The following is a 13,132-nucleotide window of genomic DNA, read 5'->3' as shown; positions in this document are numbered from 1 at the left end:
GTTTTACGAATCAATTCCTAATATAATCCAAGACTTAAAAAATAGAAGTCCTAGTAATAAAAAGTCCTCACTTAAACTGAGTCCTAATCCTAATGAAATCCAAAATGGAAGACAATGACATCTCTTGTAACCTACGAAGTGCTGTTATGTCACCAGTTTCTTGTTGAATCACATAAAATATTATTCCAGTTTTGAAATCCGTATGAATGTCATTGAATGTCTTTGTACAAGAATTTTGTACAAACACTTATGTATTTATAGGGAAAATAATCACTTGAACTTCAATAAAATAAAATTTCAATTCAAACTGGTCACAACATAGTACAACATAACATGTCAATTGTTTGGAGCCCAACTGACAAAGTTCTATATAATAAAAAATAAACACAGTTATACGCTAATTAGGACGCAAAACATATTCCCGAATGTTGGTCAATCTTTTAGAAAACTGTTAAGTTTGTAATAAGAGACACATTCTTGATGTCACACGGTCTAGGTGTGACCTTGAAACCACTTAATTAATCTTACTCTGAGAAATAATAATGTTCTGTATATTTGATTTAATTTTTTTAATTTAATATAATTGTTTGTTTGTTAGTTTTAAATTATTTGTATCCCATTACATGTTATAGTAATGTAATTTTGTTTACTGAACTTTGACATTCTTCAGAAATTAGTTTGACCTGACTCTTATTTTCGTAAGCACCTAATAATAGAACTTTGCATCTTTATGCTGACCTAGTTCCTGGCTTTAATTCAAAATTTGTAACATTTTATTCATTCCTAATGTATGATTTAAAGAGTGGAATCGAGGCTGTGATGGGTGTACGTGACTTTTTTTTAACATGTAATAGGTTCTTTTTAGAAATTCTTGTTTTCCCGAAATTGCGCATTAGTCAGGTTTAATAACAATGTTTTGAGAAATAATCTCAGTTGGGCTTTTAAACGCTTTGATATCAGGGTGTGTTTTTGTAACCAGTTGGACTTGCATTTGAATTTTTCTTCAGATTAGTTGGATTCTAAGAGGTTATTATTTTCCCAGGGAATTTTTATGTGCTCATACAAAATTTCAGGACAAAGACTTTTATTGAAATTTTATTCGGAACTAAAACACCACAATTGTATTTCCTTTGGTACAGCAAAGAACTGTAGATATGTCATTACTATACTGGTTATAGTATACGTCATCGCCTTCCATATTGGATTTTCGTCTGGACTCGAACTCAAATTCATTAGAAACATTTAATAATAGGGCTTCTAAATTTTATTCTTGGATTGTGTTTGAATCTGATTCTTAAAACCGTAACTTCTTTTCCTCATTTTTACCTTGTTTTTCAAGGGAAATACACGTTATTTCTTAAATTTTGTAAAGCTTGTTGTCTTCACGTTTTTCTTGTTATTGTTTATCAGAACTTAACCAAGTAACAAAGAAAGTGGGTCGCTCGTCCTTGGATATATGAAGTTCGGTTAAATATTTCAGAAAACTTCTTTTTTTTGAAATTTCAATCCCCCTAGCTTTTTAAATCCCAAGTAGTATTTTACAACTTTGAAATCTTTAGTGGCAACCTTTTCATACAATGTCACCAATAGTGGAAATCTTTCTTTCAAGTCCATCCCAGTAACAATTAGATCTTTTGCAAAAAGATGAATCGATTCAACTTGCCAGAAAGTATGATCGTTCTGAGGTAAAACCTTCCTTATCGAAGCAAAAAACAAAAAAAGATGTTGGTCCAGTATTTGAGAGGAAAGAATGCTTTGGATAAAAGTGCTTTAATTTCGATCAGTGTGTATCAGACTCTGACATAAAAGTAAAGAAATTAAAAATAAAATACAGGATGAAATTAGAGTTAAGGAAACTGGAACTTCAGAAAGAAGAAAAACAAATGCAGTTACAATTTGAGAAAGAGGAGAGAGAGAGAGATAGGAAAAAGGGAAAGTAAAACAAATGAAATTAGATAAGAAAGTAAAAAGATAGGAAGACAAATTCAGTTACAACAGGAGCAAATGCATTTACAATCGGGGAAAGAAGAGGAACAGATGCAGATGCAGTTACAAAATGAAGAAAGTGAGAGATACAAATGCAATTGCAAAGAGAGAAGGAAGAGAGCGAATATCAGTTGAGAATAAAAGTTTAGAATAAAACACGTGCAGCTGGCAAGTTAAAAGCACATTCCCACTTCAAATACAAATTTAAGTTTTGATTTTGCAAAGAATGTTGGGTGAGTGCCTCCTTTCAGAAAAAGAGACGTAGACAAATATTTTCCTCGTTTTGAAAAGGTTGCTGAAAATTGGAAATGGCCAAAGGAGCATTGGAATCAATTATTATAATGTGTACTTAGTGGCAAAGCTAGTGACATTTACAATTCACTGTCAGTTCACCAAAGTGGTGGCTATAATGCGGTTAAGGAATGCATCTTAAGGGGTTATGGGTTAGTCCCTGAAGCTAATCTGCAAAAATTCAGAAGCTATAACAAAAGAAGCTGGAGAGACTAATGTCGAATTTGCATGAGAAAAAGAGCAGTTATTTAATAGATAGTGCTTAGCATAAAAAGTTGAACAAGATATGAAAGTTTCAAACATCTTGTATTACAAGAAAAAAACTTATATTGACGAGCATAAGATACAAATCTTGGAAAATACTGATGTTGATGAGTATTCATTAAACTCATAAACTTCCTTTTGCAAATGATATTTCCACTCAACATTCTAATGACAGAAATTATTTCAGTCTAATACAACTCCTTCTAAATTTCAAACTGGCACAACGTCTAAAACTCAACCTTCAGATAAGCTTGATCAAAGATCATTGTCTTTCCTACTTGGACCTATTGCAAGAAGAAAGGACGCGTTATTTCTAATTGCTACAAATTAAAAAAGAATAGACATCAGAATCAAGACAGACCTATTCCAAATGCTCTTATTTCTAAGAGGTCAAGGTCATTGTCATGTATTGAAAGTAATACATTTGTTGGGTCTAATAAACCCCCGTCTGATCGTATTATGGAAAAGTACGAACCATTCATATCGAAGGGTTCTATATCACTCTTAGATGATTTCACCAATCCTATCCCTATTAAAATTTTAACGGACACAGGAGCTTCTCACAGTTCATTACTGTCAGGTACTTTACCTTTTTCGTACAAAAAGACTTCTTCGAAAAAGGTGAAGGACCTGAGAGTAATAGATAAAAATGTTCTTGTTCAGGGAGCACAGTACGACTTTGTTAATGTTCCTCTTCATTGTGTACATTTGTCATTAGACTTAGTCTCAGGACCCGTGATAGATGGAACAGTGTTTTATTTACTCGTTGAGGGCATTGCTTTATTACTAGGCATCGACCTAGCTGGTTACAAGGTTGTGGTTAACCCTCTTGTAACTGACAAGCCTTGTTTGGATCAGAAAGTTGATCCAATTGAAAATGAATTCCTTGATTTATTCCCAGCTTGTGCAGTTACCAGAGCTATAGCAAAATAAGTTCTTGCGAATTATGTTAATAAGGAAAGTGTTCCTTTAGCTGACACATATATTGGTCAGGCTTTTGATGAGGTCACTTTTACTCCTTGTTTGGATCTATCAAAAGGTATTCATTACAGTGATCCTATTTTAGCTACTCATTCTCTTTATTCTAATCATGGTGATAAACGACAATCACTTGTCGTCGAACATTACAAGATCTCCTGTTTGTTTCAAAGGACCATTAGTGAAACTGAAGTCACTTAAGTTCATGTCTGTTATTTCATTAAAAATGGAATTCTTATGAGAAAATGGAGACCTCCCGAGGTACCTGCTGGTGACGAGTGGTTAGTGAACTATCAAATGGTAGATCCAAAATCTTACAGACAGGAAATACTTAGTCTGGCCCATGAAACTTCTTTGGCTAATCATTTAGTGAATAATAAGACTTATCACAAGATCTTGAATCACTTTTATTGGCCGAAATCAATGGCGATGCTTGTAAATACTGTAGATCTTGTCATACTTGTTAAATGGTAGGAAACCCCAATCAAAAGGTACCTAAGTCTTATATGCAACCTTTTCCTGCATTTGACGAACCATTTAGTAGAATTATGGTAGATTGTGTTGGTCTTTTACCAAGAACCAAGTCATGTATTCAATAATTGTAGACTATAATGTGTGCGTCAACAAGGTTTTCAGAGGCAATTCCTTTAAGGAACATTAAATCTAAAACAATGGTAGAAACTTTGATAAAGATTTTTTACTTAATTTGGCCTTCCCAAATCTGTCCAAACTGTATGTTTAGAATTTTCCAGCAAGTCATGTATGAATCAGGGATCCAGCAATTTAAATGTTCTGCCTATCACCCTGACAGCCAATGGGCATTAGAAAGATTACATCAGACTTTACAAATTATGATTCGAAAATATTGTTTTGATATGGGTAAAGATTGGGATGAAGGCATTCATTTACTCTTGTTTGCTGTTAAGGAATCAGTTCAAGAATCCTTAGGCTTCAGTCCCTTTGAACTGTTTTTTGAACAGAGTGTGCGTGGACCACTGAAGTTGCTGAAAAAGGAATTTCTTTCTAATGACGATACTGCAATTAATCTTCTCGATTGTTTCCAATTTTAAGTTTTGTGAGGTTGCAAGAGCGAATATGCACTATACTCAGTTAAAAATGAAATTAAGATATGAGTTTTCAGCCTGGTGATTGAGTTCTGGCTCTTTTGCTCATACCACAAAATCCACTTCAGGCCAAGTATTATGGTTCCTACACAGTTGACAGGAAAATAAATGATTTAAATTACAATATAAACACTAACACTCCTGCTAGGCGACACCAAAACAACTTTGCCACATAAACATGTTAAAGGAATATATTGAAAGAGACATCCAGGTTAAATATGCAACTAATTCAGTTGTAACTGTCCAACTTAGTGATGATTTAAGTGAAGGAATATCATCGGATTCAACTGATCTTGGAGTGACAAATCTAGGAATTCAGAAATTATGAAAGATCTTTACCAGAAACTTTCACTATTGCAAGAGCATTAAAGAAATGAACTTATTATTTGAATATGAGCACTTATTTCCAGATGTTCCTACAAGAATAAAAAATAATTCCATGACGTTGAAATCGTAAATTCCAAGCCTGTGAAACAACACCTGCAAAAGATGAACGCTTTCATACAGGAATACTTGAAAAAAGAAATTCAGTATATGCTGGAGAATTATTTGACAGAGCCCAGTAAAAGTGATTACAGTTCACCAAGTATACTTGTTCCGAAACCAGATAAAACGTCCCGTAAGTGCACTGGTTATAGAAAGTTGAACAGAGTGACAAAACCAGATTCATTTTAACTACCAAGAATCGATGACTGTTTCGTTAAGATCGGAAATGCCAATAATGTCACCAAATTTGACCTTCTGAAAGGATTTAGGCAAATTCCACTGACGGAAGGAGTAAAGGAAATTTAGGCATTCGTGAATCCAAATCGACTTTATCAATATAAAGTGATGCCTTTTGGGATAAAAGGGTCGCCAAGTACCTTTCTGCGTCTAATTCACATGATTACATTTGGTCTAGATAATTGTGATGCTTACATAGATGATGTGATCATTTGCAACGACACCTGGAAAGAATATTTAGCAACAATTCGGAAATTCTTTGACAGACTCACATATGCAAGTTTGACGATCAATTTATCCAAAACTGAGTTCTGCCGTGCTAGTGTAACTTTTCTAGGACATATCGTGGGACAAGAACAAGTTAAACGTATATATGCTAATGTCAAGGTCATCTCTGAAATCCCTGTGCCAGTTAGTAAAAAGCATCTGATGAGAATTTTAGGTATAGCTGGATACTATCGGAAATTTTGTTCCAATTTTTTTATAATTAATGAAACCCTGACAAATATATTGAGTAAAGAAAACAAGTTGCTTTGGACTAAAAAATGTCCGGACAAGTTAAAAGCGATACTTAGAAGCGCGCCTGCTCTTACAGCTATACATTTTAGCCAAACATTTAAACTGTCTGTTGATGCAAATGATGTTGGGGTTGGAGCAGTATATATTCAAGAAAACGAAAATGGTGTTGATCATCCAGTGTGCTATTTTTTAAAAAGAAATTAAACAAGCGCTAAAGAAACTATTCAACAAATCGAGAAGGAATGATTTGCTTTGATATTTTGAAGTTTACGTTAGTTCAGATTCTTCTTTATTATTGTATTAGTGACCACAACTCCCTTACTTTCATCGGCAAGATTAAAATAAAAAAACATTGACTACCAAGGTGGAGTTTGTTATTACTGGAATATAATATTGACATAAGGCACATCAAGGGAAAATATACCTTAATAGTAGATGCACTCTCCCGTGAACACAAATTAATTATTTCTTGCACACTGTGTGTAATTCAGAAGAGTTCTTATGGGTTTGTTTACCTAATGAATAATTTATCTATCGTTAAAAGAGAACTCTTTATATTATAACTCTTTATAGGGGGAGTGTTACGTATATTTTATTCAATGTATGTTTGATTTAATTCCTTGTTTATTAGTTGTAAAACGTCTTTTTATTCCATTACATGTTATAGTAATGTCATTTTGTTTACTGGAATTTCACATTTTCCAGAAATTAGTTTCGTAAGCAGCTAATGATACAATTTTGTATCTTTATTCTGGCCTAGTTCCTGACCTTGATTCAAAATTGGTAACAGTGGAGTAAACAACCTTTTTCATTCATTCTAAATTTATGATATAAAGAGTGGAATCGAGGCTGTACTGGGTTTACGTGACTTTTTACATGTAATAGGTCGAAATTCTTGTTTTACCGGAATTGAGCCGTAATCAGGATTAATACCGATGTTTTGAGAAATAATCTTAGCTGGGCTTTTAAACACTTAAATATCAATGTGTGTTTTTTGTTGTGACCAGTTGGAATTACATTTAATTTTTCTTCAGATTATTTGGCTTCTAAGAGATTAGTTATTTTCTCTTGGAATTGTTAGTTGCTCATGCAGAATTCTTGGACAAAGACATTTATTGAAATTTTATTCTTAATTCAAATATCGTTATATTATTTCCTGTGGTACAACAAAGAACTGTATATACATCTGCACTCTACTGGCTATACTATATGTCATCGCCTTCCATATCAGATTTTCGTCGTGACTCGAACTCAAATTCATTAGAACATTTTATTACTAAACTTTTAATTTTTTCTTGGATTATTCTTGGATTATTTCTGGAATTGATTCTCAAAATCTAAGTTTTCTAACTCATTTTTACCTTGTTTTTCAAAGGAAATAAATTATTTGTTAAAGTTTACAAAGCTTGTTGTATTCACTCTTTTCTTGTTACTGTTTATGAGAGCTTAAACACGTAACAATAAAAGAATAATAAAAAAGGTTGTTTACTAAGACTCTCGCTGGTTCTGAAACAAGGTCAGAAACTAGATTCAGTGTTTCTATTATTAGTTGTTTATCAAACAGATCTGTACTCAAATTCAGGACAATGTCAAATCCAGTAAACAAAGTTACATTACAATAACGTGTAATGGAATTTAAAAATTTAAAGGCAACAAAGAATTACATTATATATATATATATATATATATATATATATATATATATATATATATATATATATATATATATATATATATATATATATATATATATATATATATATATATATATCATCATTTTCGACTCGGTCTCGAAAGGCCATGCGAATAGCGCCCTTGGGGTGTTGTCTGTCTCTGTTGGCAACGTCTGATGTGGCTGTGCAGGCCTATACGTGAGTGACAGTCCCTACTGCAGTTGGTGCAGACATACTGTGAAGTCTGCGTTACTGTGGTTGCTGTTGCGTTCTTCTTTCTCTTACGTTTCTCTGCCGCCAACTGGCCTCTCCTCGCATCAGCGACTGATATGCCATTGTTTACCATCAGTTTCCAGGTGCCTCGGTCCTCAGCCAGCTCTTCCCAGCCATCGGGTGAAATGTTGCATGCCTTCATGTCCCTCTTGCACACATCTTTGAAACGGACTGAGGGGCGTCCGACTCTTCTCACGCCAGTGGCCAGCTGTCCATATAAGATGTCCTTTGGCAGCCTTCCATCCTCCATGCGTCGGACGTGACCCAGCCATCGAAGGCGGCGTTTAATTAGCAGGGAGTACATGCTGGGGGTACTTGCACGCTGCAGGATCTCGCTGTGTGGAACACGGTCTTGCCAGCTGATTTTCAGGATGCGTTTTAGGCACCGTATATGGAAGGAGTTGAGCCGGCGTTCTTGCCTCATGTAGGTACTCCACGTCTCACTTCCATATAGAAGGGTGCTGAGAACGCAGGCCTGGTAGACTCGGACCTTGGTGTGCTCTGTCAGCGCGTTGTTTTCCCAAACCCTCTTTGTTAATCGAGCCATGATGGTGTTTGCCTTTCCAAGCCTTCTGTACAGCTCCATATCAATTGAGAGAGTGTTGCTGATGGTTGACCCTAGGTAGGTAAAGTTGTTGACTGCTTCCAGGGTGACACCGTTGATTTTGATTGAAGGGGCAATGGTGGTATCTTGCACGCTGACATTTGTTTTTTCCAAGCTGATTGTGAGACCAAACTGCGTGCAGGCAACAGCAAAACAGTCTCCCAGTCTCTGGAGGGCTTCCTCGGTGTGGGCCACAAGAGCTGCGTCATCTGCAAAAAGCATCTCCCTGATGAGCACAGCTCTCACTTTGGTCTTTGAACGCAGTCGTGCTAGGTTGAACAGCCTCCCATCAGACCTGGTGTGTAGATATATGCCATCCGTGGACGTGTCGAAGGCGTAGGACAGGAGCAGGGAGAAGAAGATCACAAAAAGTGTTGGTGCCAGCACGCAGCCCTGCTTCACACCACTGTTAATTGGGAAGGAAGTTGAGGATGATCCATCATACAGGACTGTTCCCTTCATATCTGCATGGAAAGAGATTATCATGCTGAGGAGTTTTGGGGGGCAACCGATCTTACTCAGAAGTTCAAAAAGGCCCTTCCTGCTGACCAAGTCAAAGGCCTTGGTGAGGTCAATGAACATCATGTAGAGTGGTTGACCTTGCTCTCTGCTCTTCTCTTGGAGTTGTCGTAGGGAGAAGATCATGTCTGTCGTCGACCTGCCTGCTCTGAAGCCGCACTGTGATTCCGGGTACACACGGTCTGCCAGCAACTGCAGCCTGTTGAGTATGATGCGGACGTACACTTTACCAACAATACTCAAGAGCGAGATCCCTCTGTAATTATTACAGTCACTGCGGTCGCCCTTGTTTTTGTAAAGGGTCACAATTGTGGCATCACGCATGTCTTGGGGGACACTCCTTCCTCCCAGCAGCGGCAAAGTAGCTCGTGCAGTGGTTTAATCAATGCTGGTTTTCCACGTTTGATAGCTTCGGGCGGGATGCTGTCACTACCTGGTGCTTTGTCGTTTGGAAGGCAGTCGATTGCTTTGCTGAGCTCCTCTAAGGTTGGCACTTTGTCGAGCTCTTCCATGGTGGGCAGATTCTTTATGCTGCTGAGGGCTGCATCAGTGACTGACGTTTCTCGAGAGCATAGTTCTGAGTAGTGCTCCACCCATCTGGCCATCTGTTGCCCACGGTCTGTGATCTTCTCTCCCGTCAGGGATTTCAGGGGAGCGACCCCTTTCACTGTAGGGCCTAGAGCTTTCTTGATGCCACTGTACATGCCTTGGATGTGTCCGGACTCGGCACTGCGCTGGATCCCTTCACACAGTTGTTGCCAGTACTCGTTCGCACACTGTCTAGCAATGCGTTGGGTGTTACTTCGGGCACTTCTGAGAGCAGCAAGCGTCCGTTCATTAGGGCATTTTTGTAAGCTATGAAGGCTTTTCGTTTCTCCTCGATTTGTGGTTCCATCCTTGATAGGTGTGCATTGAACCAGTCCTGGCTGGGTCATTCCTTCTTGCCAAACGCTGACATAGCTGTACTGTAAATGGCACCCTTCATGGCGTTCCACTTGGCTGTAGCGTCATACTCAGGCAGGTCCTGGAGAGCCTTGTTCAGGGCAGACACATACTCCTCCACCTTGGCAGGGACTGACATCTGTGCAGTGTTTATGCGAGGACGTCCTTTTGGTTTTGAGCGGTGTAGCGCGTGTGGCTGTAGTCGCACTCTGCTGCTCACAAGGGCATGGTCAGAGTCACAGTCTGCACTGTGGTAGGTTCTGGTGGAGAGGACACTGTTAAGGGCAGAGCACCTGGTGATGACCAAGTCGAGTTGGTGCCAGTGATGAGATCTGGGGTGTTTCCATGACACTTTGTGTTGTGGCTTACACTTGAAGAAGGTGTTTGTGATGCACAGGCCATGGTAGGTGCATAGCTCCAGCAGTCTCTGGCCGTTTTCGTTGGTCTTTCCAGTGCCATGATATCCGAGGCAGGTAGGCCAGGACTCGTGGTCCGCACCTACTCTGGCATTAAAGTCGCCGAGGAGGAATAGTGGTTCATTTTTGGGGCATCCTTTGATCTGTTCGTCCAGCTGCCCATAGAACTGATCCTTCACGTCTTCTGATGACGTGAGGGTTGGGGCGTAGACACTGATGATGTTGACAGGACCTGAAGTAGTGGTGAGGCGGATGGACAAGAGACGCTCAGTGCCCCCTGTGGGAGGTTCAACCGAGGCCAGGAGATTGTTTTTGATGGCAAAGCCCACTCCGTGCTGACGGGGCTCCTCAGGTTCTCGACCCTTCCAGAAGAAGGTGTAGTTTTCCTCTCTGAGGGAGCCACTAGAGGCAAGCCTGGTTTCCTGGAGGGCAGCTATGCTGATATTTAGTCTGGTGAGTTCTCTATCGATGATGGCCGTCTTTCTGGTGTCGTCCACTTCTCTGAGGTCGTCGGAGATGCCTGTACACATGGTGCGCACATTCCAGCTTGCAAATCGAAGAGATGGAGTCTTCTTTATTGGTTTCTTGTTTTTTTTGTCTGGTGTGGAATTACCGTCTGCTTGTCATGCTGAACAACACACTAAGCTCCAGACACCCACTGGAGCAGGCAGACGATGGCGGGTCAACACCTTATTGACCGGGGGCTGCCCGGCTTGAGGCGGACGATAGTTGGCCAGTGGGACACGATGATCCTTCCCAACGTCAAAGCTGACCCGTGGCGCCCCTTCCCTACGCCTATCGGGTGGGACTTATAACCCGTAAACTGTCAGCTTCCGTGTTGTTTCCTCACTTAGTAGCGAGACTGGAGTGCCCTCTCCAGGGCGCAAGCCTGGGCGTGGAGTATGGAGATCCTGGGCTGCCCAGACGTCAGGATCCCCCTCTCGTCCTTGCTGGTGGGGTCCAAAAGGAATGCTGAGCATGACATTTGGCACCAGTTTGGATGCAGGAGCTGCCGGAAGGAGGTCGTAGTCGACCCCCAGCCGCCTTAGGGGCTCCACTCCTGATTTTCTGTCTGGGTTTACTCCCGTAGCCTTTCCTTCTCCCGAAGATATCCACAAGGCAGTGGAGCCATAATCCAATGGATGGGACTTGGTTGGTTTTGAATCAGAGTTTCCTTCTCCTAGATGAACTGAATGACAAGGCTAACGAGCTTCATCTGCCCGGGTTTGGGGTCAGAGTTTCCCTTCTCTTAGACTGGTTGCCTGCCAAGGCTAATGAGCCCAGTCTGCCCATCCAGTTATACCGCCGGGTACTCGGTCGCGCCACACAGCAGGCTCTGTTAAAACAGGGCGCACCGCGTGAAGGTGCTGCTGTGGACACAATAGTGTAGGAGAGGCCACATGCAAGTAACCTCCCGCCCCGCAGAGCGTATCAGTGGTCCTGCGGCGATCAGTACACCTGGGAAGGAGAGGCTATGAGAGACGCTTCACTTTCCTTTGGCAAGCGGGACGTCAGGCCCAGGCCACGCACCCCATACATATATATATATATATATATATATATATATATATATATATATATATATATGTGCGTGTGTGTGTGTGTGTGTGTGTATATTACATAGATATACTGTAAATTCAAACGGCGCAAGATGAAATGATCAAAAAATATAAATCACTTATGGTTAGGTATGGAATTCCAGACAAATGAAGAAGCAAAATGTGTTTGCCAATTTTTGCACCTAAAAACAAATATGTATTCCGACATCTATCCAGTCTGAATATGATCTATCCAATGACAAGATTGAAAATGATGTTAAAAGGGTCCAGAGAATTGTAAAATCGTGTCATGTTTGAAAGGATGTTTATGTAGATTTGTTTGAAAATCGCACACTTATAACAACGTCCGAGGGACTATACTGATTACCTAAACAACATGTATTTGGCCGACTCACCAAATACTACTAGTAATAAGAAACAAACGATGTTACCAAACCCATCTGTTGTAAGAATGAAAATAAATACCGGAAAGCAAAAAGTGGAGAAACATCTAAACAAAGGTGCAATAAACGTACAACATTTAAGAATGATGATTACTTCAAAAAGAATATATATAATCTCCAAATAGATTGAATCAAAGCAAGGGTTTAGTCCATTTACACATAAACTCGTCTAAAATTGTTATAGAAGAAGGGACGTAAATGACAATTGGGTTTGACTAACAAATTGCCATTGGATGAGAGATGTGATTAAATGAAATTCTAGAAACCAATGCTAATCTATAATCAGATATTACATCACAGTTCGATTGTGAATCAACATAACCTCATTCACACGAAGCTATTCAAAAGCAGTCACATCTGTGGACCCATACTTTAGTGTTTTCTAACCTGAAACTTCCATTTGTAGACAGCAGATCGATATCCAGCATTGCTTTCGTATAGTGGGGAATTCGTGAACACAAGACTTACCTGTATGACTACGCTGCTGACAATAAACTCTAACAGATCAATGATTCCCAATAAAATCTAATTTCCTTTTATTTAGAACAAAATATCCTTGTTATTGATTAAATTATTTCCTGTCAATTAGGACAAAAAAAAATTTAAAGAAATTATGTTAAATTTCTGTATTATTTCAGTTGATGTTAATGCGCTAAATTTCTTACCCGAATAAAACAACTCCAAATTAAAGGACTGTTTAAATTATGACAATATGTATTGTCTTTTGCAAAGGTGCCTACAGATAAAACTCAGATTTGTCGGTTTTGTAATGTTTATTTCAAAAATGGGAATGTAATAATCGTAGCAAATTCAGCATA

The sequence above is a fragment of the Sinohyriopsis cumingii genome, chromosome 7 (assembly GCF_028554795.1).
Source record: "Sinohyriopsis cumingii isolate HCF-2022 chromosome 7, ASM2855479v2, whole genome shotgun sequence".
NCBI lineage: Eukaryota > Metazoa > Mollusca > Bivalvia > Unionida > Unionidae > Sinohyriopsis > Sinohyriopsis cumingii.
Note: the sequence above shows the minus strand (reverse complement) of the source record.